The 14,156-nt window shown below is 38.8% G+C and overlaps 1 long non-coding RNA gene across 1 annotated transcript; it reads right to left on the reverse strand.

Moving 5' to 3' along the window:
• Window positions 1-239: 239 nt before the first annotated feature.
• Window positions 240-13,371, reverse strand: LOC105607437 (uncharacterized). The gene is made up of 2 exons (XR_001040795.4): window positions 13,020-13,371; window positions 240-12,658 (listed from the first exon to the last, which is right to left on the reverse strand). It is a non-coding gene; the product is annotated as an uncharacterized LOC105607437 (long non-coding RNA).
• Between the last annotated feature and the right edge of the window lie 785 nt (window positions 13,372-14,156).

The following is a 14,156-nucleotide window of genomic DNA, read 5'->3' on the forward strand; positions in this document are numbered from 1 at the left end:
TCTTTGTCGTTAGGGATTAGTTCTTCTTTTTAAATCACTGTCATTTTGATGATATTATAAAAGGAAGCAAACACAAGTACATATATTTGATCCTTTGTCTAGAAGTCTAAACTCAATTTTTCATTATTTTAACCTTTACAGCAAGCACCCTAAAGCTATAGGTATTAGGTTTATATAAAATATTCAAAGGTAGATAGCATTTAAATGGTTTAGATTTAACCAAATCATGGACACTCCTATTTGGTCTCACAAATTTTATTGAATATTTTTGGCTTTTACAACAAGTCGTGCGTTTCTTAAATTGACTCAGAAAATTTTCCCTCTAATTTTCTAGATCCTAAAACTGATTTATTCTGTACATAATTTCCTCTATATTTTGAATTCAATAGATTGTTTTACTAACAGAAGATAATATTTTCAAATCTATTTTCATCAAAATGCTTGTATGTATATATATTTACATATACATCTATATTTCTTATGGAATATAAACAATAAGCAAGCTCTTAAAACTGTATTTTCCCTTCATTCCCCATTCTATTTTTAATGATAAAAACAAAAATAACATTAATTATTTATTTTGACAACAGCATATTGTAAAGCACAGCTAGTAGGTACATCTTAGTATAAATTCAACTTCACAGAATTTATGGGATTATCTCTGGTGGATGTTAAGCATCTGTATATCAAATACAGATTAATGTTTTTGTGTTTCTTTCCATGTCTAGCACAGTGAATTGTACTTCAAACTTGCACAATCAATGATTATTGAAGTGCAACTGATATTCAGTATAGTGACCATGAGTTACAATTACATATGAAAAATCAAAATTTTACCAGTCTCTAGGTAATTTTTACCAAAAATTTTGTACCAAAAATGGTTATTATTATTTTTTTCTTTCTAAAGAATACCAAGAGGAAACAGTTTGGACTATGTAGTGATTAGGTGAGATGACTGAGCAGAATGTCCAACAAGATTGTATAATTAGTCAAATTTTATTTTTAAGCTGTTTTTCTAAAATTTAATTGCTTAGTTTAAATGCTTGCCTCTTTGATGCTCTCAGAATCTGTTTACAAATGACACTGGAGTGCTCGGTGTACACTGCACATTATCTCATGTGTCCCTCGTCAGCACCAGGAAGCAGAACCAGTATTCCTTTTCCTTTCGGAGAGTGAAGAAGCCCACAGAGGTCACCTGGCTGGTCAGGACTTCTTCACACTGAGATACTTCAAATAGGTATACGGAACCTTTACTCACTGAATAAAATAGGGACCTCATTTAAAGGGAACATTTTTAAAACTGTTTATTTACTCTGTGGTATTGTCCAAAAGAGTCCTGTGATTCTGACAAAATTTGGTTCTTTAAAGAAGGATATCAGTCATGACCCACTCTGCGACCCCATGGGCTGCAAGAAGGATATCAAGAAATACGTAAAGTTTTTATCTACTAATCTGAAGCAAAATTGTCACTAAGAACTAGATTATAAATCCTTACAAGGTAAAGACTATTCATTTTATCTCTCATATTTCTTCATCACCCTAAACCACTGATGGACATAAAATAGATGTTCAATGCCCTTGTTGGCTGACTAATTAACAGCAGTTTCCGAATGGGCCAATCTTTTCCAATTTTAAATGAACTCTATTGAAATTTACTGCCTGGGCAATGTCAATTTGTTGCTTCATTGAGGAAGAGCTATAATTCACATTTCTACTGATTGGCTAAGTCTTCCAAAGTTGTTTAGCAAAATGAACTTGGAGTTCAATCAGCTCAAAGGTTATAAAAGTCACTAAGAGTCTTTGTTTATTATTTCATTTATTATTTTACTTATTCTGCCTATTCTGATGTTCCAGAATTAAATGAACCCCAATTTTGCTTGTATTTAGAGGCCTGCACTTTATTTGGAAAAGGAGATCCTTCCCATTAACAACTTACTAAACTCTCAATATATACCAGTATAAAATGTGCATTTGTACTCTCTCCATCAGCAAACAGCAAACTTCTTTGCCAAAAGGACAGCTCAGAATCAGGGATATTTGATTCAGGGCCTCACTGATCTTCAAATCTAAGATTAATTAATCATGTTCTGGTACTCACTGTACTGTTCATGTAACTTTTAGCCGACTGCACCACATTTAAATAATTATACCTCTGTCTGTGAAATAGAAATACCACCTAATGAATAGTTTCAAGGAATAATAAAGAAAATACATTTTAATACTAAAGTACATGTGTATGTATAAATGTAAGGAGTCATGGTTGATTAAAGAAAAAAAATAATCAGGTATCAAACTATATGTGGCAAATTATTAGATATTATAAAGAAGGTTGAAATTTCAGCCTTAGAAAGAAATATGCTCCTTTATTTTGTCCCACAATTAGATAAAAACTTTTCTTTATAAAATTTTAAGCTAAAAAAAAAATTTAAGCTATTTAGTCTTAACTATTTAATAAAATATGTTTACATCATATTAAGTCAACAGTAAGAATCTTGTCAGCCATCTTTGCTTTGGTAAACAAGGCTTCCAGAATTACTGAACAATCTACTTATACTTAATCTTTCCAAATACACACAGCTGTTGTGTTTAAGAGTGACAAGTTACCATTATGGCCTAATTACTGGTGCCAGCTCTAGACACATGCAAATTATTTATAATGGAATAAAATTGCCTTGGTACAGATAAATTCTACATCCCTCTCTTTTTAAATTTTTATTTTTTATTTTAGGAGAAATGTATGCTCAGCATCAGGGAAGTAAAAATTACAGTCTCTAACTCTGCTTTGTTTAAATGTGTTTGCAAATATTCCTTCTGTGTGGATTTCTAAACATTCCCTTCATTTCCCTGCAACACACACACATTTGGACAGATTTTGCCATTGCAAAATAAATCTACACAATTATAGTAGCACTAGATGTTTCAAAATTCTTAGGGGAACTGATACAGATCATAGTTTTCTTAGAAATTGGTTTGTACAAAGTCTTTATACGTCACTGATCTATCATTTGGTTTGTTGTTGTTCAGTTGCTCAGTCGTGTCTGATTCTTTGTGACCTCATGGACTGCATCACACCAGGCTTTCCTGTCCTTCCCTGTCTCCTGGAGTTTGTTCAAACTCATGTCCACTGAGTCGGTGATGCCTTCCAACCATCTCATCCTCTGTCACCCCCTTCTCCTCCTGCCCTCAAACTTTCCAAGCATCAAGGTCTTTTCAAATGAGTCAGTTCTTCACATCAGGTGGCCAAAATATTGCAGCTTCAGCATCAGTCTTTCCAATGAATATCCAGGGTTGATTTTCTTTAGAATTGACTGGTTTGATCTCCCGGCTGTCCAAGGGACTCTTAAGAGTCTTTCCAGCACCAGAGTTCGAAAGCATCAATTCTTCAGTGCTCAGCCTTTTTTATGGTTCAAATCTCACATGACTACTGGAAAAGCCATAGTTTTGACTATAGGGACCTTTGTCGGCAAGCTGATGTCTCTGGCTGTCTGTTTGTCATAGCTTTTATTCCAAGAAGCATCTTTTAATTTCATGGCTGTGGCTATCGTCCACAGTGATTTTGGAGACCAAGAAGAGAAATCTGCCACTGTTTCCACTTTTTTCCCCGTCTATTTGCCATGAAGTGATGGGACTCTATGCTATGATCTTTGTTTTTTGAATGTCAAGTTTTAAGCCAACTTTTTCAGTCTCCTTTTTCACCTTCATCAAGAGGCTCTTTAGTTCCTCTTCACTTTCTGCCATTAGGGTGGTGTCGTCTGCATATCTAAGGTTACTGATATTTCTCCCAGCAATCTTGATTCCAGCTTGTGCTTCAACCAGCCCGGCATTTTGCATGATGTACTCTGCATATAAGTTAAATAAGCAGGGTGACAATATACAGCCTTGACATATTCATTTCCCAATTTTGAACAACCAGTCCATTGTTGGATCTTACTAAATATGGTAACATCATATAGAATCTTCTTATAATTATCTATTGAGGTTGCTGGATATATGTCATAGATGTTAAAGGTATTGATATTTAATATCCATCATTAAAGTAGACAGAAAAAATAGCCCTGAGGAGGAGTCAGCAATGATCAAAAGTATTATCTGTGCTACAATTTGAATAAGTAGACTCTGATCCTAGTCTCTGATTCATTAGATTTGATCCAAAGGGTCATATATTTATCTTGACTTTTAATTTATAACCTATAGAATATTAAGACTAATTGTTGCTCATCTTATATTTTATAGGATTGCTATGATTTTCATTTTACTCTCTTATTAGTTAAACTTTGAGTGAAGTATTTTTATATACTCAGGATTCTAAAGCATTGACAAATCAACATGTAATCTGTATATTACATTTTTTTATAACACTGAATTTTACTTTAGGTAGACACCATGAGCTATTTAGATTGAAAATATTTGGGGTGATTAACATAGTTTGGATTTGCCAGTGACCATGACTTTCAACTTAGTTTCTGACAGTTTTTAAGGATACAAACTGTGTGATTGTTTTTTCCTTTTCTCCTTGAAACAGACTTCCCCCTATACTTAGAGGAAGTGTAAGCTTGGAATTAAATCCATGAGTTTGACTCCTCTTTACAGAACATTTTCATTCCATTGGTTACATTGTTGGCTCTTCCTTCAGAACACGTCCAGAATCCCACCACTTCTCTTCAGCTTCACTGTTAACATTCTGGTCCAGTCTCCCATCTGGGCAATTGTAATAACCTCCTAACTGATGTAGGCTTCCCTCGTAAATTGTAATAACCTCCTAACTGATGTAGGCTTCCCTCCTAGTTCAATTGGTAAACAGTCTGCCTGCAATGCAGGAGACCCAGGTTTGATTCCTGGGTTGGGAAGATCCCCTGGAGAAAGAAATGGCAACCCACTCCAGTATTCCTGCCTGGAGAATCCCATGAACAGAGAAGCCTAGCAGTGCTACAGTCTGTGGGGTCACAAGAGTCGGACAGGACTGAGCGACTAAGTACACCTAACTGATATACCTATATCAAGTCTTGCCTCCGATAGTTTATGTCCCATATTAGAGTGATTTGTAGGAAATTATGCCAAACGTAATACTAATCTATCATGTTAGAATGCAGAACAATTGCCTGAGATTGGGAGTAGAGGTAGGACTGACTGAAAAGTGCTTTAGCAAGAGAAGATTTGAGTGGGGAGATGCTCTTATCTTGTAGCTATGGTTTGAGTGCCTATATGCTCAGTAGTGTCCAGCTCTTTGCAACCCCATGGACTGTAGCCCATTAGGCTCCTCTGTCCATGGGATTCTCCAGGCAAGAATACTGGAGTCCATTTCCTCCTCCAGGGGATCTTTCTGACCCAGGGATCGAACGCATGACTCCTGTGTCTCCAGCATTGCAGGCAGATTCTTGATCACTGAATCATGGGGGGAAGCCCAGTGATGGCTTACTCAAGTATATATATATATATTTGTCAAGATTGTACAGTTAGAATGAGTGCATTTTATTGTACGTAAACTCTAATTCAATACAGGGTTTATTTTTTAAAGGAGGCTTTATAAGAAAAAGAATTTTATCTATGGCTGAAAACAGTGTTTTTAATTATGTATCTTAGAAGAGAGGAGAATCTGAGGGTACATAATTGAAAGTTTTGATTCATTTTTTCAAATACAGTTCCACTGTGCGTTACAACTTAAAATGGCTGGTAAAAGCATCTGGTTAGCATGATAAGAAAGGTGAAGAAGTCACCACGAAATCAAAGCTATGATTCCTGTTAAGCTTCTGAGCTAGTACTGAAGCACTGAAGCTCTGATCCTTAAGAACATGAAAAGCAGTGCCCCAGAGATGCAATGTCACGAAGAATAAAATCCAAAAGGTTGGGGAGGTGGTGAAAGGGGGATAGTGCTAATACCAACCTAGCTCCTTTGCTGGGAACTCTTGTTATCTCATTCTGTATTTATCTAATGCCTGCCATATTTAGAAAAGATTAAATCAAAACTGTGAAATTAAAACATGATGAGTGACAGTTGTGAGAGACGACAGCTGTGGCCTTAGACTTTCATCATGTCAGGCCTGAGATCTGTATTTCAGGTCACTGCTTTCCACTGGCACCAATCCTGAAGGACAAGAATTGTCTTTCTATTGGCTATTTACTAGCCCACCTGTTGCTTCCACGTGGTAAAAGATTAACAGGGTTTCGATGGGAAGGGAGCCATTTCAGAGGTCTGGGTTGAATAGGGTCTTCACAGAGCACTTACCCTCAGAAGGTTAAGCAAAGTGTTAGCTAATGTTATTAGCAATAATAATCAAATGTGATCTATTCCCATTCTAGGTAGAGAAAACCTTTCAAATCACAGCAAATGTACATCCACAGGGTTGAACAAACATCTATACTTTTTTCAGTTATGTGAAAAATGTATTTTTTTAAAATAGATATACCTAGTATATAGTCAAATAAATCTAAAGTGATTACACAATTCAAGGCACAAATGGAATATACCTTATTTTTTCCTCTTCTTGATAAATGTACAATTTCATAGTCATGAAGCCATCCTCTTTTACAAAATAATTAATGATCAGTTAAATATTAATAGTTGGATAAACCAACTATGGTACATCCATACAATGGAATATTATTGCAATAAAAAGGAACAAACTAATGATACACGCAAGAAAATGGTAAATCTTAAATGCATTATACTAAATGAAAGAGGCCAAGTTCAAAAGGCTACATACTGTTTGATGATATTTATATGGCATTCTGGAAGAGGAAAAACTGTATGTAGAGAAAACAGATCAGTGATTACCAGAGGCTAGGGGGAAGGTAGGACTTGACTTTAAATGAGCTTGAGGGGACTTTGAGGAATAACGGAATTGTTCTGCATTGATCGTGATGGTGGCTGTGTCTGTATGCATTCATCAAATCTCACAGAAATATGCACTAAAAAGGCTAAAAATAACTGCATATAAATTATACCTTAATATTTAAAACGAGAAAAAAATTAATATTTTCATAGAACTATTTTCCCCCAAAATGTGTCTTAATATGAAGGAGCTATTGATGGTCATCACAGGCTATTACAGATCTAAAAATCCTCATTAGATTTTCAGTGTACAAAATGAATCACCAGGCTGTCCTATTAATAGAAATTGAACTGTGTGAATAGCAATATTTTAGTAAGAATATAAGACTTATAAAGAGCTGTGGATACTGTTGTGGGTTGTGGTTGCTCCCCCCCCCCCCACCACCTTTATATCTGTGTTCAGGTGTAGTAAGTACAAGAGGTACTATATGTTTGAATTTTGCTCTTTTGTATTTTGTGAAATCAGGACACTTGATTAAAAGGGAACTGGGAACTTTCCACCAGGAGATCACTCACATTTAGTTTTGGACTTCCCTTGTGGCTCAGATGATAAAGTGTAGTCTACAATGAATGCTCTATATATGTCTTAAATTTACCTTTGTTAAGTTGTTTAAAGTGAGTAGATTGTGCCTTTTGTGCATATAAATACTAGTTCCCCAGCCTCCATATCCACTATGCAACAAGTACTACAAGCATGCAATGGGAGAGAGATGGGTGAGAGTACAGAATGAGGATTCTGAGAAGCTGTGTACCTCATTTAAATTAAGTTTTATCAGTAGAACTCAAAAAGACATACATTTAGTGTTGACCAATATGAAGGCTTTAGGCTAATCTTTGCTTGCAAAGAAAAGATAACATTTAATCTGGCATAACAGAGACACTGTTTCTATTTTGTCCATTAACCTGCTGGTAAACAGCTCTAATTAGAAACTTTGGAGTACTCTTCTTTAATCTCTTTAATACTGCAAGTATCATGAAAACCACAATGAGCCATTGGAGGCAACATAAAGAAGATTATTGGTGTCTAGGAGTCGCATAACAAGAGTCATTCTCTCTTTTGTACCCCTTGGCAATTTGGATGGTTCAGAAGGGAAGAATGACTCAGCTTGAAACACAGGGCAGTAATGATAGCTGAAAAAAATCAATTGAAGAAAGCTGAAAAGAACTTCATTACATTTCAAGAGTACATATTTTTTTAAGCTCGTCTTATCTTTAGTCACATATTTGCTATTACCCATACTTCTTTTAAGAGTTTTACTCTTTATTTTTATTTGTTTATTTTTGGCTGTGCTGGGGTTTTGTTACTGTGTGTGGGCTTTCTCTAGTTGCGGTGAGCAGGGGGCTACTTCTCATTGCTGTGCAGGGCTTCTTTTGTTGCGGAGCATAGGTTCTAGAGCGTGGGCTCAGTAGTAGCGGTATGTGGGCTTAATTGCTCTGTGGCATGTGGAATCTTCCCAGACCAGGGATTAAACCCATATCCCCGTGCACTGGCAGGTGGATTCCTGTCCACTGTACCACCAGGGAAGTCCTCGAGAGTACATATTTTGTTCACTATGAATGCAAACTACTCTTTCAAGTTGTCCTTGTAGGGTGGCTGTAGGCAACATGTGTCCTCCCCATCAATATTTTCCTAGTAGTTCCATTCCTTTGGCTGAAAGCAATAGAAACCAACTGGGCCTAACTCATGGCCCCATAAAAAAGAATTCATAATAAATTATAATAAGATAGTAGAAAATAATGATCTAAAAAGAATAAGTTAAAAACAAACATTGAAATCTTACATTTTTAAATAAATTAATATTTGGAAAGATACTGGGTAGCTCTTAGGAAAAAAAGAAGAGTTAAATAATTGGGACTTGAGAAGACTGTAACTAGGGTTACTCTGGAATTCTCAATGGTGAAACAAACAAACAAACACACCTGGTTGGTGTCTGAAATGACCACTGACATGACCTACCTTCAACCGCTTTCTGCATTTTTGAGAGTCACCCAGATTTAGATGTGAGGACAAAAAGTAAACAGTCATGTGTTTTAGCCTTGGGAGGAGCGGGGGAGGGAAACCCTGTGGTTGGCAGCCCTGCACAAAAGTGCTGGAGAGAATGATGAGAGCTTGCTCAGGGGAACGGGGAAAATGCATGCTGAGCAAACGAAATCAGCCACTACAGACTGTCAGAGGTTTTTAAAAAGACATTACCAAAAAAAAAAAAAAAAAAGACATTACTGTTTTGGAGCTGCCTCTCTGATCCTATTCTTATCCTTTCTTGAGGTTATAAGGATTCCCTTCACTTTCTTGTAAGTACTTTTTTCCTTTATTTTAGGGCTTAATTTTTATGGTCAAGCTCATCTTTGTGGTAGAATTTTCTCTGACCCTGTACCACCAGTTGATTAAAACATGTGAGATTTTCTACATTTGTCTAATAGTATTTTATAACTTAATTATCATACTTAATAACTACTAAGCTCTTACTATGAACTCAGCATTGTGTAAAAAAGGGTTGCAAAAATATCTGGTTTTGGAAAGAGTTCATTATCCAGCTAAGAGAATACAAGACAAAAGGGTGAAATAATAGCCAATATTATGAGAGAATAGTTCATAATTACTTTATAAAATGTGATCAGATTATTTTATAATACTTATGTTTAATGTCATTTTTCACATAATACATTTCTATATATTGAAACTACTCCCTTTTCCAGGGGATCTTCCCAACCCAGGGATCAAACCCATGTCTCTGGTATTAAAGACATATTGAAAGTGGAATTTCCATATCTACCTATCATGGATTGAACTGTGTCCCCCAGAGAGATATGGTGAAGATGTAACCCCTGGTACCTGTGTATATGACCTTGTTTGGAAAATCCTGTAGATGTAATCAATTTAGCCTGAGTTCATTAGGATGGGCCATCATCCAATAATCACTGATATCCTTATAAGAAGAAATGTAAAGATAAGACTGCATGGACTATACAGTCCATGGAATTCTCCAGGCCATAATATTGGGGAGTGAGTAGCCCTTCCCTTCTCCAGGGGATCTTCCCAACCCAGGGACTGAACCCAGGTCTCCTGCATTGCAGGCAGATTCTTTACCAGCTGAGCCACCAGGGAAGCCCAAGAATACTGCAGTGGCTAGCCTATCCCTTCTCCAGCGGATCTTCCCAGCTCAGGAATTGAACCAGGGTCTCTTGCATTGCAGGCGGATTCTTTACCAGCTGAGCTAACAGGGAAACCCTCATAAGAAGAACTATAAAAACAAGAGACACACAGGCAGAAGCCCAGGTGATGATAGGGGCAAAGATAGGAATGAAGCAGCTATAAGCCAACAAACACCAAAGATCCATGTCTATCACAAGAAGCTAAGAAGAGTTCCACTTAGTCTCAGGGAAAACATGGCCTTGCTGACACCTTGATTTTGACTTCTTGCCTCCAGAACTGTGGAAGAATACATTTGTTATAAACCACTTAGTCTGTGGTACTTTGTTACAGCAACCCAAAGAAACAAATTTGCCCTACTCGATTTCTTCTCTTTTCCTTCAGCAACCCCAGAGTATAACTCTTCCCATTAATATTAGATAGCGCTGCCCAAATTTCAATATACAAACAAATCACTTGGAGATCTTACTAAAGTATTGATTCTGATTCAGTAGTTCTGGATGGCACCTGAGAATCTACATTTCTTACAAGTTTCCAGGTGATATGCATGCTGCCAGTCCAGAGATCACACTTGAAGAAGGAAGGCTACATGTGTACAGTCAGCAAGGAGATGTCTCTTTCAGGTGTGGGTCAGATCTAGGCTTTTGGACACAAGGCTAACAGGGATGAAATGAAAAAACTTATTCAGTGAGACAAAAATAAAATGAGAAATAAAATAGAAAGAAAGAGAGTGAGAAAAATTTCAAATAAACTTCCAGATTATTCTTCAATCATCTGCCATCCTCCCCCTCCACTCCCCTCAAAAGATCTGGAATACAAAGATTTCAAACATGCTTTCTGAATAAGTGAATTTATCAATAATAAGATGATATTTTATGTGGTCACTTTTAACTTTATTTTTTAAATGGTGATTTCAAATGCTAACAGTACAGCCTGAGAGATGAGTGAGCAACATAGATGAACACAGGCCAACCACCCTGCAGTTAATGACATTTTTATTGTATTTGGGGGCTGCCCTGGTGGCTCAGTGGAGAAGGAAATGGCAACCCACTCCAGCACTCTTGCCTGGAAAATCCCATGGATGGTGGAGCCTGGTGGGCTACAGTCCATGGGGTCTCAAGGAGTCAGACATGACTGAGCGACTTCACTTCACTTCACTTCTGGTGGCTCGGAAGGTAGAATCTGCCTGCAATGTGGGAGACCTGGGTTCAATCCCTGGGTTGGGAAGACCCCCTGGAGAAGGGAATGGCAACCCACTCCAGTATTCTTGCCTGGAGAATTCCATGGACAGACAAGCCTGGCAGGCTACAGTCTTCAGGTTGCAAAGAGTCGGACATGACTGAGCGACTAACACTTACTACTTACTGTATTTAGGAAGAGTGCCCTTTTGCAAAGATACAGAGACTAACTTGCAGAGCTCTTCAAACTGCCTGTTCTTGAAACTGCACTGTCCTTCCGATAGTGGTTCTTTAGGGTCTGACCCAGGGATTAGAATCCTCTAATGCTTTATGGGTAATTCTGATACAAAGCCAGGTTTGGGAAACACTGGTCTGAAATAACAAAACGTACTCAATAGGTCGGAGAAGGCGATGGCACCCCACTCCAGTACTTTTGCCTGGAAAACCCCATGGACAGAGGAGCCTGGTAGGCTGCAGTCCATGGGGTCTCTAGGAGTCGGACACAACTGAGCAACTTCACTTTCACTTTTCACTTTCATGCATTGGAGAAGGAAATGGAAACCCACTCCAGTGTTCTTGCCTGGAGAATTCCAGGGACAGGGGAGCCTGGTGGGCTGCTGTCTCTGCGGTCGCAGAGTCAGACGCAACTGAAGTGACTTAGCAGCAGCAGCAGCACTCAATAGGTACGTTGTTTTATTCTAAACCGGAATTTCCAATTAAAAAGAAAAAAACAATCTGTTAAAACAAACATAATACTATATATAAAACTAATTTTAGATATACGATTGCCTGGCATCAGAACTTCAATATCGACTTTCGAGCAGTGTGTTTTTGAGTATAAAGATTTCTCCTGGTCTTAACAGGATACCTCATTAGCCTCATCCTCTACCTAGCAGTTTACAAATCTAAGTGTACATCAGAATCCTTTACGGGCTGATTTCCAGACCCTAACCCAGGACACTCTGAGTTTGCAGTTTGGAGTGAGGTCTAAGAACCTGGCTTTTGACCAAATATCGCCAGGCACCCTCCATGCAGATGGCCTGTGGGCTACACCTGAAGAAATACTGTCGGTATTCCTCTCTGCGCTGAACCTCAGGAGGAAACTAGCAGGACCGCTCAAGAATCCGGCTATTCGCAATGTAAATGTATCCCAGGACCTCGCAAAGGGTACTGACAGACTGAAAATGCACGCGGCATCTAATCAGGAAGCGAGATGGCAGATACGGACGTTCTCTGGCTTTTACAGTAAAGCCACTCAAGGTCCAAACATACCGCCAAATCCCAACCTGATCTGCGTCACCCCAGTTATGGGTGTGTGCCAAGGTCTCACACACACTGAAATGATAACCTGCCCACACGTGGGCCCAAGGAAGAGGCGAGCTCGGTACGACCGACGTAAAACTCTGAGTGGAGGTCATCTCTAAGTCACCGTGGACGGACGCTGTTCGGGATTTGTTCCAACAAGCTTTTGGAAGAATTTCACCAGTGGACTATGGAGCCCTTCAAAGTCAAAGAAAACAAAGCCAGTTAATTCCCTGTTTGTTCAGGATTCAAAAGCTATAAAATCCGCCCTGCTCTGTTGCAAGCACTGAGCCTGGTCTGCGCGCAGGAAGGGACTGGGGAGCAGGCAGCGGCAGGGCCGTGCGGGCGGAGCGCACGGACCGGGAAAGCCACCCGGCAGCAGCCGCGGTGAGTCAGCGCTGAGTCACGCCGGGCGCTACGTGCGGGCCCGGGCGCCCCGGCCGAATGCGCAGGCGTGGGCTCCGCCGCGCTCGGGTCTTCCTGGAAGACCCTCCCCGCGCGGCTGCACCCCCACCCCCCACCCCATCCCCGCCCGGGACCCCCGCGGTCACATACTCACCGGCTTGCACGCACAGCCTCCTCGCTCCGGCCTGGAGGCTTCAGCGCCAGAGTCACAGATGACAGTCGGTGACAGAGCTCCAGCGGATGCTTCAATCCCATGTGTTTCCTCAAGACCGAGATTCCAGTTGCTCTGGTTTTTTGGTTTCTTTCTTTCTTTCTTTTTTTTTTTTTCATATTTTCTGGTTAGTTTTTTTTTTTTTTCTTCCCTTTTTCCTGGCAGAGGAGTAACACGCTTATCTTTTTATAGTTTCCAGTATTTTAAATGAAGCACAGGAAGAATGGATTAATAAAACATGTGTTGAAAATTATGCATCCAATGCTGTCACTGCTTTGGAGTCTAAAATGATTATGATGGGACTGCAGTTGGAGCTCTGAAGGCTGGGTAAACTGGAGAAAAAGACTAACTCTGTTCTGATTTGCTTTTTGTTGGTGGGAAAAAAAAAATCTTTACCGGTTTGTCCAATCACTTTTCTAATAACTAAATTATTTTGAAGACTGGAGACGTGTTTGTTAGTGATTTGATATGGTGTTATCAGAGAATGGGGGAAGCATGTCTGTGTGTGACGTAGGATATTCCCCTGTCGGTATGGATGATATTTTGTTGGTCTTACAAAATATGGCGATGATGGCATCAGTGCTGAAAGTAGATAGCAGGTATTATGTCATTAAGTGTAGCTAGTCAATGAGATGGTCCTGGTGCAGATGGGGTAATTATTATTTAGGGGCTGTTTGAGGCTGATGATTTCCAAACAGAGTCAGACTGAGTCTTTAGAAGTTGTTGTGCCAGCTGTTGCCAGTTGTTTTGCTTCTTCAGGAAAATTATATCCCTCCTTATCCCCTGTGTGCGTGTGAGATGATGCAAAACATTCGAGTGTTCTTGTATTTTGACAGCCTTTCCTGCAAGGAAGGAGACTGAAGTAATTAGAGGTTGAACTGACTCACCAAGTTTACAGACAAGCATGACTGTTCAGTTTTTTAAAAGTAGGGAAAAGCTACCAAACTGAAAAAAATAAGGAAATATGAAAATATGAGAAATGATGAGAGCCCAGAAAAGCAAAATGGGTACTATGGACCAGAAATGGAATATAATAAGCTATTCAGAGCCAGAGATATATGCTAGGCTTAAAAAAAAAAA

This window comes from Ovis aries, chromosome 5 (genome assembly GCF_016772045.2).
Source record: "Ovis aries strain OAR_USU_Benz2616 breed Rambouillet chromosome 5, ARS-UI_Ramb_v3.0, whole genome shotgun sequence".
NCBI lineage: Eukaryota > Metazoa > Chordata > Mammalia > Artiodactyla > Bovidae > Ovis > Ovis aries.